Raw genomic sequence first — 13,409 nt, forward strand, 5'->3', positions numbered from 1 at the left:
TCTGAAGCTTCATTTCCCACAATGAACCCATATGGTAACCTTGATATTACATATAAGGTAACCTCCACGGAATAAGGTGTTTGTGCATGTTATAAAAAAATTCTAAGGAAAAGAAACGTTATTTTTTTTGTAGTTTAAGCATAATTGTCTCACATTAAAAAACAAAATATCTTGCTGATCAAAATAAAAGTCTTTTTATGGTTAATAGTCACCTTTGAAAATGCAGTCATGGTGTTTAATAATCAGCCCATTTCAACAGTTTGAACTTTTGATTTTAAGGGATTAAGCCCGTTGTTCAATGGAAACTTACACAGTGGATACAATCGCTGGTGACTACCATTTTCAAGAAAATAAGATAATATTCGTGTAATCATAGAGCCGGCCAACTACAGGAATAAAATGACAAAAAGTGACCCTTTATTGCAATTGGTGTATGTGCAATTACTCCCTCTCATTATGCAATGTGGTTACGATATTTAACAATCCAAAAATGAGAATAAATTCCGCATACTTACGAGCTAGTAAAAACCATCAATTCCAAGTGGAAGAAAATATGAAGAGAGAAAAACAAAAATTTGAAGAATAAGAAATATAAATGTAACGCTATAAAATGTTATCATCAAGGGCTTCTAAAGCTTCAATACACTAGACTAACATTTTTTATCAGCAATCATAGTATATAATAATATACATATAGTATGTGCATATTATAAAGATTTTCCAAAGACAACAAACGTGGCTGCATTTTCTAGTTTAAGCATAATTGCTCCACAGGATAAACAAACTATCTTGATGACCAAAATACAAAGAGAAAGGTGTCAAAGTTTGGAATAAAAACTTTTCATGGTGCATAGCCTGCTTAGAAAATGCAGTCATGGTGTTTAATAAACATTAACACAAGGCTCATTTAAACGACTTTAAGTTTTGCCTTAAAGAGATTAAGCACGTTGTTAAATGGCAAACACAGTGTATAAAATCACTGGTGACTCCTTTTTCTACCAAAACGAATGACTTCCATATTGGTGCAATTAAAGAGCTGGTTAATTAAAGGAAGAGAGTGACAAATAGTAATCCCTTATCACAAGTAGTGTATGATTACTCCTTCTCATTACGCAATGTGGTTACGATATTTAACAATCCAAAATGCGAATAAATTCCGCATACTTACGAGCTAGTCAAAACCATCAATTCCAAGTGGAAGAAAATATGAAGAGAGAAAAACAAAAATATGAAGGATAAGAAATATAAAATGTAACGCCATAAATGTTATCATCAAGGGCGTCTAAAGCTTCAATTCTCTGGACTGACATTTTTTATCAGCAATCATAGTACAATGTACACATGGTAACCTTGATATTACATATAAGGGAACCTCCACCGAATAAGGTGTTTGGGCATGTTATAAAGATTTTCTAAGGAAATGAAACGTTGCTTTTTTGTAGTTTAAGCGTAATTGTTTCACACGAAAAACACAATAACTTGCCGATCAAAATGAAAGAAGAAAGGTGTTAAGGTTTCTAAAAAAAGACTTTTCGTGGTTAATAGTCTCCTTTAAAAATGCAGTCGTGGTGTTTAATAACCAGCCATTTCAACAGTTTGAACTTTTGCTTTTAAGGGATTAAGCCCGTTGTTAAATGGAAACTTACACAGTGGATACAATCGCTGGTGACTACCATTTTCAAGAAAAAATATCATATTCGTGTAATCGTAGAGCCGGCCAACTACAGGGAAAAAATGATAAAAAGTGACCCTTTTTTTGCAGTTGGTGTACGTGCAACTACTCCCTCTCATTATGCAGTGTGGTTACGATATTTAACAATCCAAAAATGAGAATAAATTCCGCATACTTACGACTTCCTAAAAGTCATCAATTCCATGTGGATGAAAATATGAAGAGAGAAAAACAAAATATAAAAATATAAAATGTAACACCATAAAATGTCATCATCAAGGGCTTGTAAAGCTTTAATTCACCAGACTAAAATTTTTTTATGAGCAATCATAGTACAATGTACAAATATGGTAACCTTGATGTTACATATAAGGTAACCTCCACCAAATAAGGTGTTTTTCTGCAGAATATAAATATTTTCTAAGGAGAACAAATATGGCTGCATTTTAAAGTTTAAGCATAATTGCTCCACGGGATAAACAAACTATCTTGCTGATCAAAATACAAAGAGAAAGGTATCAAAAAGTTTGGAATAAAGACTTTCCATGGTGAATAGTCTGGTTAGAAAATACAGTCTTGGTGTTTGATAAACAATAACAAAACGCTCATTTAAACGGTTTTAACTTTTGCCTTTAAGGGACCAAGCGAGTTGTTTAATGGCTCCTTGTACAGTGGATATAGTCATTGGTTACTTCCCTTATCACAAAAGAAAAAAAAAAAGGAATTCCATATGGGTGTAATTATAGAGTCGGCCAATTGAAGGAAATAAATGAGAAATAGTATCTTTTTATTAATCTGGTACATGTGCAATGACTCCGTCTCATTATGCAATGTGGTTATGATATTTAATGATCCAAAAATAGAAATACATTCCTCATACTTACCGGCTGGTAGAGACCATCAATTCCAAGTTGAAGAAAATATGAAGAGAGAAAAAGAATAATTTGGAGGAAAAGAAACATGAAATGGAACGGCAAAACGTATCGTCATTATGGGCCTCTAAAGCTTCAGAAAGAGTTACGTTTAACCCTTCCTTAGGCTTTAAGCTTTAACCCTTCTTTTAAAGCTTCCTTAACCTTTCCTTGTATTTGTACATATTCATTGCCGTGACATTGACAGCCTAAATTACCACGACTTACCGTCGTCTGACCTTGTAGGTCAGTCGGTAGAGCAGCGGTGATCTAACCTAAAGGTCGTGGGTTCAATTTCCACCCTAGTGTCAGAATTTTTCTCTTTCCTTGTGTGGGGTCATTTCCATTAGTAGGGCTAACGCCCACATGGTTTACATGGGAAGAAAACTAGCACTTGACATTATCGTGTAATAATGAGTCTTCTAAGGCTTAGACTCTCTTGACTAAAATCTTATATCAGCAGTCATATTCAACCTACAAATATGGTAACCTTGATATTACATATAAGGTACCTTCCAACGAATAAGGTGTTTGTATATGTTATAAAGATTTTGCAAGGAAAAGAAACGTGGATGCATTTTCTAGTTTAAGCATAATTGCTTCACAGGAAAAAACATACTATCTTGCTGATCAAAATACAAAGAGAAATAATAGTAATAATAATAGTCTCCTTAGAAAATGCAGTCATTGTGTTTAATAGGACTAGGTATGAAGGAGTGAATACGTGTGCGTAAGTGCACCCGCAAATTCGGAATTTTGAGTGACGTTTACGGCCGATTTCTTTAGTAAATTTAAACGAAAGACAAGAGGAAGCAGTAGTGGTAGTAGTGATAACGATTCCTACAGAACAAGAGAGAAGCGTTTTTGTGAGTCTCTTGGCAAAGACATCATTCCGACGGAAGAACTTGATGATGTTGCCTTGGCGTTAGACATGTCAAGCGAACTAGCATCGCCACTGCATCAAGTTTTAGTAAAATTGACGATTATGGAGAAGGAAAAAAATTGGAGTCCTGGGGAAAGTGACCGGTTTAGAATACACAACGAAGACTGTTCAAGAGGACACCTCCACACTCAAAGGTAGGACCAGTGAAATTGAGAAGACAGTTAAGGACATGGACGACGGGTTGAATTTTATAAACTTGGAGGTGGAGAATTTGAAGTGTAAGGTTGAAAGCAGTGAACGCGAGACAAATCCCTGAAGGAACGTCTACTCTATCAGGAGGTGTATAACCGACGCGAAAACCTTCGATTTATTGGAATTCCAGAGAATGAAGAGGTGAATGAGGAAAACACAAGCGAAACTGTTTACCATATGGAAAGGGAGTTGAATATTGAGGGCGCACGTTGAACTTCAGCGAGTTCATCGCATTGGAGCCAAAAAAAACAGGAAATTCTCGGCCGATAATCGCCCGTTTCTTAAAATATCATGACAGAGAACGAGGAGGACATATCGATATCAAGATTTATTCGGATCTCCAGAAAGAGATTCTGGAGAGTAAGAAAAAACAATGGCCTTTACTCAAATGGGCAAGGGAGGAAAGCAAGACAGCTTTTTTCAGGAAGAGACAACTGGACAAACCCTTTATCGAAGGACGCTTAAGGACCACTTAAATGACTTAAATTGCTATTAGCTTACTATCCTTCATGGCCGCTTTTACTTATCCTTAGTTCAGTTTCCTTTTTTCTTCTATAGCGGGCATTTCTAGCTGCAAGTCGAAACAGTACTAATTCCCATGAGCTACATGTTGTACATAATTATAAGCAGCTTTTGTAATGTTTTACTGTGTTTTGTGTGAAAGTTTTCCCTCGGTGTCGACTGCTATATTATAAAGCCTCAAGGGTTGTCATTGCGCTCAATCAATATGCACTTTGGATGAGAAATTATTATATTTGTAACGCCCTGCACCTTGAAATGTCATGTTAGCTCCATTGGAGATTACTCACGTAGACTTTAAAGTCCCACACAGTGAAAATTTTTGGTTTTCTTTTTGAATTTTTTCAACTTCAATTAAGTCAATATGTTCAAAATAATACAATGCATTTAAATTTGGAACGATAGAAGCGAGGTAAGTCGGGAAATAGCCAGCCAGAAACCGCTAAAAATCTGTCCGCCATTACTTGGACGTCATTGTAGAAGCTTGCGATTATTTTTTGAGCGGTCTTCATGCAAGACTTGGCTCGTGACGTCATACACGCATCGCTTTGTAGGCGTTTGACAAAGCGAACAAGTCGATCAAGGAGTAATGTATATAATATCAGCAAAAAGCAACTCGGCTATCTCTTACATCTCATAGACGGCATGGAAAATTAGCTGCGTTTATTTTGAGCTTTGCGCATATGACGTCAGACCCCAGGCGATCCAGCTAGACCCAACCCTTTTCCTCGCTCACGTTCATTTGCCGTTCGAGTAATGGCGGACAGCGAAAACCGGAAAACTACGTTACAATACTAATACTTTCCGTGGGAATTTTGAGATAAAAATTCGCATGATACCTATTTAGTATGTCTATTTTCAAAATCTAAAGAAAAAAGGATATGCAAAATTTTCATCGTAGTGGCACTTTTAAGATACTCTCTTTGAATGTGCGAGGGCTTCGTTCACCCACAAAGAGAAAAGCTCCCTTCCTTTGGTTGGATCACCGAAGCTATGATGTTTTTTTTTCTTCAAGAAGCTGATAGTACACCTGACATCTAGGACCTATGGAGGACACAACGCCAGGGTAAGCTTTCTTTTTCACATGGCTCCAATCACAGTCGTGGAGTGATGATTCTGGATAGAAGTGACCTAGATTTGAGGTTAAGATCAATTAAGTCGGATAAGGATGGTCGTTTTACTATAATGGAGGCCGAAATTCAAGATTGGTCGTTTTTGCTCGTTAATACCTAATAAACCTCCAGATAAATGTAGCTTATTTGATAACCTGAACAACAACATAGAAGAATATTGAGAGAACACGGAACGTAGATTAACTGTTTCTGGGGACTTTAAAGTCCCGCTCAATCCTGATTTTGATTGTTCTGGTGGGAATTCATCCAAAAAAGATTCAGTTAAAAATATTCAAGACCTGTGTCTTGATTTCGATTTAGTAGACATTTGGCGTATTCGGAAACCACAAACTAAACGTTTTACCTGGAGACAAAAAAATCCTTTTATTGAAAGAAGACTCGATTACTGGCTGATTAGTGACTGTTGTCAACAAGATAATGAAAAGTCTGATATTGTACCTTCAATAAACTCTGACCATTTGGCAATAGTTTTACACTTAAAGGCGTGGCCCTTCTTTTTGAAAATTCAATGGAAGTCTTGTACATGATGTCAATTACGTCACATTGATAAACGAAAGCGTACCAATTTGGTTAAACGAATTTTAATACATTAATGATAAAAGACTTCTCTGGGATCTAATAAAAGATAGAATTAGTCAAGTAGCAATGAAATACAGTAAAAAGAGGGCACGTTAAAAGCGAGAAAAAAATCTTCGAAATTGAAGTGTCTGTGAAGATTATTGAGCAAAACTGCAGTGCTAACCCTACTGATGCTAACTGTGAATGCGTTGAGATTTTGCAAATGGAATATGACTCCCCCTACGAAGAGATGGTCAAAGGTGTAATAATTCATTCAAAAGCCACTTGGTACGAAAAGGGAGAAAAAAGCAATAAGTATTTCTTGAATTTAGAAAATCACAGAAAAACGAAAAGCTCAGTCCGCTAGGTCTTTAATGATGAGGGTCCTTTGGTTACAACTCCTAAAAACGTACTACTGGAAATTGAAAAGCACTACTCGATTCTCTCCAAAAGTGATCTCCTCACTCCGTCCGAAGATTTGTTATGTAGCTTTCTTAATCACCCCCGGATACCAAGACTAAGTGTTGACGAGGTCCAAACCTGTGAAGGAAGGCTGACTGTTTCTGAATGTTTTAAGTGTCGCCAATTTTTTTGATGTAATAAGTCACCAGGCAATGATAGACTAACAGTTGAATTTTATAGAGCCTTTTGGAATACAGTAGGAAATTTGGGGGTTGACAGCTTAAATTTTGCCTACAAACACGGTGAGCTATCAACCTCCCAAAAATAGGCCAATATAACGTTGATCGAGAAAAAGGATAGGGATAAAAGATATTTGTCAAACTGGGGACCAATCTCGCTGATGAACGTGGACATAAAAATAGGATGAAAAGCCATTGCCAAAACATTGGAAAAGATTCTTCCATAACGTAATCCATCACAATCAATGTTCATATGTTAAAGTTAGAACGATTTTTGATGCTGTTACAACCATAGAGGACGTTATGGATTTCACGGAAAAGTATCATATTCATGGAAGATTGATCTTGTGTAGACTTAAATTCAGAAAGCGTTTGATACTTTAAGTAGGGAATTCTTGTTTCGCACTTTATCTGCAATCGGCTTTTGTTCTTCGTTTATTCAATGGGTTTATACTTGCACAATAAAATTTCCAGTCGTGTCCTAAGCAAGGATTACTCGACCTCGTCGTTTCCTGTCGAGCGGAGAGTCAGGCAAGGCAATCCCCTATCAGCCTATCTACTTGTTATGGTTTTAGAAATTTTGTGTATTAGCATACGTGGTAATAAAGACATTCAGGGTATTCCGGTGGATAACGAGGAGATTAAACTCGGACTATTTGTAGATGATCTGACTGGCTTTGTAAGGAACAACCATTCTTTGACACAGTTTTTAGATATTGAAGAACGTTTCGGAAAATGTTCTGGACTTAAGGTGAACTAAGAAAAGACAGAGATATTGTAACTAGGTAACTGTGACCAAACTACAGCATTAAATTGAATCAAGTCCCGGAGTGATACTGTGTTTAAAAAAATCGGTCAAGATACTTGGAGTGCATTTTACATACGATAAACGGTTAAAACAGAAGCTGAACTTTGAGCAACTAATTAACGCTATGAAACAAAAGCTACGAATTTGGAGATGGCGAGACCTCACCATTATTGGCAGAATCCAAATTGTCAAAACGTTCATTATCCCAATTTTTCTCTATCGCGCCAGCTTGTATTGCTTTGATAAGGAATTTCTGAAGAATTTTTTTTTATTTTATCTGGAAAGGTAAAGATAAAGTTAAGCTTTCTGCATTTATAAATGACGTCGAAAATGGGGGACTCAAAGCCCCGCATTTGGAAACCAGAATTGAAACTCAGAAAATACTTTGTTGCAGGAAACTCGAAAATGATCAGACAGCCAGTTGGAAAACTATTTTATTAAATTACCTGCAGCCAGTTGGAGGTAAATTGATTTTATGGTGTAATTTTGACATTAAAAAACTGCCTATAGGGTTGCCAACATTCTATGAAGAATGTTTCAGTTGCTTTGCTAAGTGTTCAGCAGCAAATTATGATTACATTCAAACATCTCAGTCGAATCAGTTTCAAACATTATTTTATGGAACAATAAACTAACTTGCATTGATGGAAAATCCTTTTACTTTAAGACGTTGCAAGAAAAAGGTATTTTTAGACTTGGGGACTTACTAGATGAAAATAATGATTTTATTATTAAAAGTAAGTTAAGAGAGGTTAATATCTCACCATTGGACGCTTTTAGGCTCATGTCTGTGATCGACGCCCTTCCTTAGGAATGGCGTGAAAATCTCAAAACATCTGCTGGTGGTATTTGCAACGAACCCTTTGTTATACAGGATTAGTGAAATAGTTCAAATCAAGTCTGTTCTGTCTAAGACGATTAACAAAGAGCTTCGGAATAGAGTAATCACTCCTCAGACTGCTCAGTTAAGTTTTACATCAATTGCTGGGTGACATCTTGAATTGAAAAAAAAAAATGTACAGCCTGCCTTATCGTGTTACTTCTCATACGAAATTACATGAATTTCAGCTCAAAGTTCTGAATAAGTGTCTAACCACAAATTTATTTCTTCACAAGATTGGCATTTATCCATCCTCGGCGTGTTCTTTTTGTGGAGATGCGAATGACATCCTTGAGAACATTCTTGTATATTGTACCTATTCCGGGAGTTTCTGGACAGAAGTCATTGAATGGCTTGGTGATCAAGGTGTTAAGATTCAAAAGCTCTCACTTAAAGATACATGTATATTGTTTGGGATGTTCTTTCGCGAAGATGAATTATATGTAAACCATATCTTGTTGCTTGAGAGACAATATCCGTACTCTTATAGATGCAAGAAAAAGTTGCCCCGTATTGGGATATTTATCGCAAAAAATAATGTAGCGTCTCAAATTTGAGACAATGATTGCCAAGTTAAACACTGATGTACTCCCTGCTCATTACTCGAGCTCGAAGTGGGGCAAATACGTAAATATTCTATCAGTCTGATATTCTTGTACCTTGCGTATTGGTTTTAGTCAAAGCGGTCAAAGCAGTGTATGTGTGGTGTGTGTGTGTATCTTAATACTCTTTATCTGTTTTCATATTAATTGGGTGCTTAGACTTAATACAATGAGAAAGTCCAGCCCCAACAGTTTCAACTGGTACATGTGCAATAACTCCGTCTCATTATTCAGCACTATTTGAAATGGCTGCTTAGACTTAAATTCGAGAAATTTGTCCATCCCCAAATCCAGCCCGAACAGTCAACATGCTAATCACACAATAATTGAAAGCTAACCGTTTGAAAATGGGTGCTTAGACTTAATAACAGTTTATCCGCGCTATTTGAAATGGCTGCTTAGACTTAAGGACGTTCGCGCCAATTGTTTCTGCGCACCGTACTGCGCACGCAAATGCACACGCCACGTCATACACGAGCGCGCGCGCTAAGTAATAAAATGAGAAATGATAGGGCAAAAGGCCATTGCTATAGCTTTGCCTGGATTTAACGCTTTTGGACGTTCGGTGACCCCTATTTTTCTTTCCAGAAACGGATTTTATTTTCAATTATCTCCACGTTGTCCAAAAATGAACAAAAAATCAATGTGGAAAGTTAAAAATATTTCTAGATTTCTGCTCACGGGACATCAAATCCTGCCATCTTGCGGCTGCAAGGCGCGTGAAACTGTGGTCGCTAAATGCGAACTTGATCTTTAAGGAACCTCACCAGTTGACTAAATTCACTCAATAAGTCCACTTAAACAATATTTGGCAGAGAAGATTTCACTTCAAAGATTTAATTGCAATATACCGGTATTTGGGTTTACAGACACTGGCCTTATTCGCTAACGAAGCCCGATTTTGTCACATTTTGGGTGTTTTTCCGGGCATGTTCTCTCCAAAACGAAGTCGGTGACCCCCCATTTTTTTTTTTAACATTTCTGACATAACTAACTCATTATCTTACAGTGGTAAAAGTTTCAGAAAAAAATCAATTAAATTTTCGCGCGAACGTCCTTAAATGCGAAATTTGCAGGGCTCCCATGACTCGCTGGCTCGCAGATTGTCAAGGTTTGGATAAAGACTTTTTTTATGGTTAAAAGTCTCCTTAGAAAATGCAGTCATGGTGGTTTATAAACAATAAGTAAAGGGCCATTTCAACCGTTTCGCCTTTTAGTTTTAAGGGAGTAAGGGCGTTGTTCAATGAAAACTTTCACAGGGGATACAATCACTGGTGACTCCCTTTTTTAACCAAATGAAATGTAATTATAGTGTCGAGCAATTTAAGGAAATAAATGAGAAATAGTAACTTTTTTTTTTTCAACTGGTACATGTGCAATGAGTCTTTATGCAATGTGGTTATGATATTTAATAATCCAAAAATGGGAATACATTCCGCATACTTAATCCCTGGTAAAGACCATCAATTCCAAGTGAAAGAGAATATAAAGAGAGAAAAGGAAAATTTTGGAGGATAAGGAGTATGAAATAGAACGGGGAAACGGAATGTGGTATATGAATAATCCAAAAATGGAATACATCTCTCATACTTATAACCTGGTAAGGCCGCTCATTCCGAGTGGAAGACAATACAAACTAAATGAACAAAAAATGCAAAACAAGAGTCTCTAAGTAGCCTATACTCATGCGCTGCCAGGTTATTTGTACTTTTATTTTTGTTGACAGTTTAATAATAATAATAATAATAATAATAATAATAACAATAATAATAATAACTTTATTGTACACCACAAAAAAAGGTATATACATGTAGGTGTTACAAGAATCTATTTGAGAGAAGTAGCTCTTTATCGTGTGAGTTCATTGACCTATACTTTTCATCTTTATTTGAAAGAGTCTGTTTTTTTTTCGATGGGTCCATAGACCTGTACTTTTCAAAACAATTTGAAGGAAGTTCTTGTTTTTTTTTTCCTCTGGGTCCACTGGGCTGTAAATGTCTCTCCTCTTTCTTCCAGTTTGCTTCAATTTCTGAAGTAGATTTATGCTTTCTTATTATTTGTTTCCTTTCTATATTGGATAGTTCACATAAACATCTAAGAAATGCAACCTCATACTTTGTTTCAAAACAATTAAATTTACTTTGAATAATAGATCAAAAGAGATCAGTGACCTTATCTACATTTGAAAATACTTTTGTTACATTTTTTTGGTTCAGAACCATGGTATACAAAAAAGAAGGTGACTCATCTTTTGCTTTTGCAAACCAATGGAAAACACAACTATTGTAGTAGATAGAAATTCACATCAAAAAGCCTGTGCTGCTTTCCTTTTTATCCAAAATGGCAGTATTAAGCTGTTGTTTACTGGGAACCACATTACAAGATAAATTTCCCTGACATCTTGCTCTATGAATAACTTTTACATGGCCAGCGATCAACGTCTAATTTCTTTAACAATTCAGAAATAAAAACACATTTTGCTGGACTAACCTTTGTGCTAAATTGCTCTTCCAATCTCAATGATACTATCAACTGTTTGAAAGGTGCAATAGTTACAAGATTTTGAGGTGGAAAAACAAACAGAATAAAATGACAAAGCAGAACATTCTTTGCAAGAACAAAGATAAACATCATTTAAGTGCTTCTAGGGTCTAAAATTTTCGTTTCGAACATATAATGAATGAACAATGCTTCCACTGCTGCTTTACATTTTAATAATGTTAGCCAATTTTAATATCATAAGTAACAGATGTTCTGAAAATGTTGTACCAAATTCATTAATGAATCTATTTCAATTGAAGTACATGCTGCAAATGGGTCCCATACTTAATAAATCTCTGCCATGAGAAACAAAAATTTTACACCTCCCATTAGGCAGACAGTATATTGCTACTGTGTAAAGTTCAACTGTTAAAATATATGCATGATAATTATCCATGAGCAGAGAATCAAAGGCAGCTAACATCGATATAATATAAGGAAAGTCTGCAATTAGAGGAAGTGCACTATTTAGCAAACCACTATAACTATCACTGTATGTCAACTGATACATGTAGTTAATATAGCTTTAGTTATAACCATAACAGGCAAATCTGTCAAAAATAGGAGTCCCTGTTTGCACGATTGTGACAAAGCTGAGTACATATTATTCCCAATGTTTATAATTTGAGCCAAGTCAACTGAATTTAAGAGGTTATTGGATTCTGAAATTTTAAACAAGTGCCAACAGAGACATTGCCACATGTTGTGTGTCTGCATATGCCGCATCAAATACTTCAACATTACCTTGACTGTATAGTGCGGCAATAGTTTTAGTTGGATCAACAATTCCTGGACCTGGGTTGTTTGTACGTCATTTGCGAGTCAAATTTACTCAGGAAAAAGGAAAGGAAAGGAACTTTATTTAAGTGTGTAGTCGTTCAAGCGCTGGAGCACTAAAATTGGGGACACTGTAAACTGAAATTAACGATGAAAGCAAATCAAGGCAAAGATTGGTTTTTGAGGAGAGGGGAAACCGGAGTACCCGGATAAAAATCTCTCTGTGCAGAGTAGAGAACCAACAAACTCAACCCACATATGACGCCGAGTCAGGGAATCGAACCCGGGCCACATTGGTGGGAGGTGAGTGCTCTCACCACTGCGCCATCCATGCGCCATCCCTGCACCCCTCAGGAGTGTAAAAGGAATGTAAAAGCGATACAAATAGATCTTTGTAAAGCCACAGATGATTAATTTGTTACATTTCATAAATGTGAACCAAACTTTTCAATAACGGCAAATAAATGGTCTCTAAGTAAAACAAAAGTAAGACAGAAAACCAGAATTTCCCCTTGAAGCATCCTCTATATTCCTTTGCCACCAAATAAACAGTCAATGCATTTCAAAGGCTAGTATATATTGTTGAAACAATTCCCCATTTTGACTTCGTCGCATGCCCATACTGACAATAACAGTAGTTCTAAGAACAGCTCAGATTGCTAAAAGTCGAATCAGTTTTCCTCAGGTATTCTCAGTTTCCCTCAAAGCTGCTCTAAAGTTCTCAAAGATCACTAGGAGATGAACGGCTTGTTGATAAAGATCAGTTTGCCTGACCTTTATGTCGATCCCCGCTCTCGTGCAAAGTGTTTATTTGTAAAACAAATTAGAAAAAATAAATAATTTTGTCTTTAATGTCAACAACTAACTACTTGATTATTTAATTCAAGCTTCAAAACTTCAAAGTTCATATACTGGTCATCATTATTCCATTCAACAAAAACTTTCTTGTTCATCGCAAAATGTTATTTATTTGGCCACTTGTGCCAAATGCAACCTGCAATATGTGGGCTCCACCTCGACTGAATTTAAAGTAAGATTTCGTAACCACAAGTCGAACATGCTGAAGAACAAAAGAACTTGTGAATTGGCTATCCACTTTAATAACTCTAAACATGAAATTTCACAAATCAATTTCATCATTATCGAACAAATTAGGTCTTTTGAAAATTCTTTACATCTTGAAAAATTGTTACTCACTAGGGAGGCCTGTTGGACTGCGCAATTATTTACCC

This window comes from Montipora foliosa, unplaced genomic scaffold, assembly GCF_036669935.1.
Source record: "Montipora foliosa isolate CH-2021 unplaced genomic scaffold, ASM3666993v2 scaffold_425, whole genome shotgun sequence".
In the NCBI taxonomy this organism is placed as follows: Eukaryota; Metazoa; Cnidaria; class Anthozoa; order Scleractinia; family Acroporidae; genus Montipora; species Montipora foliosa.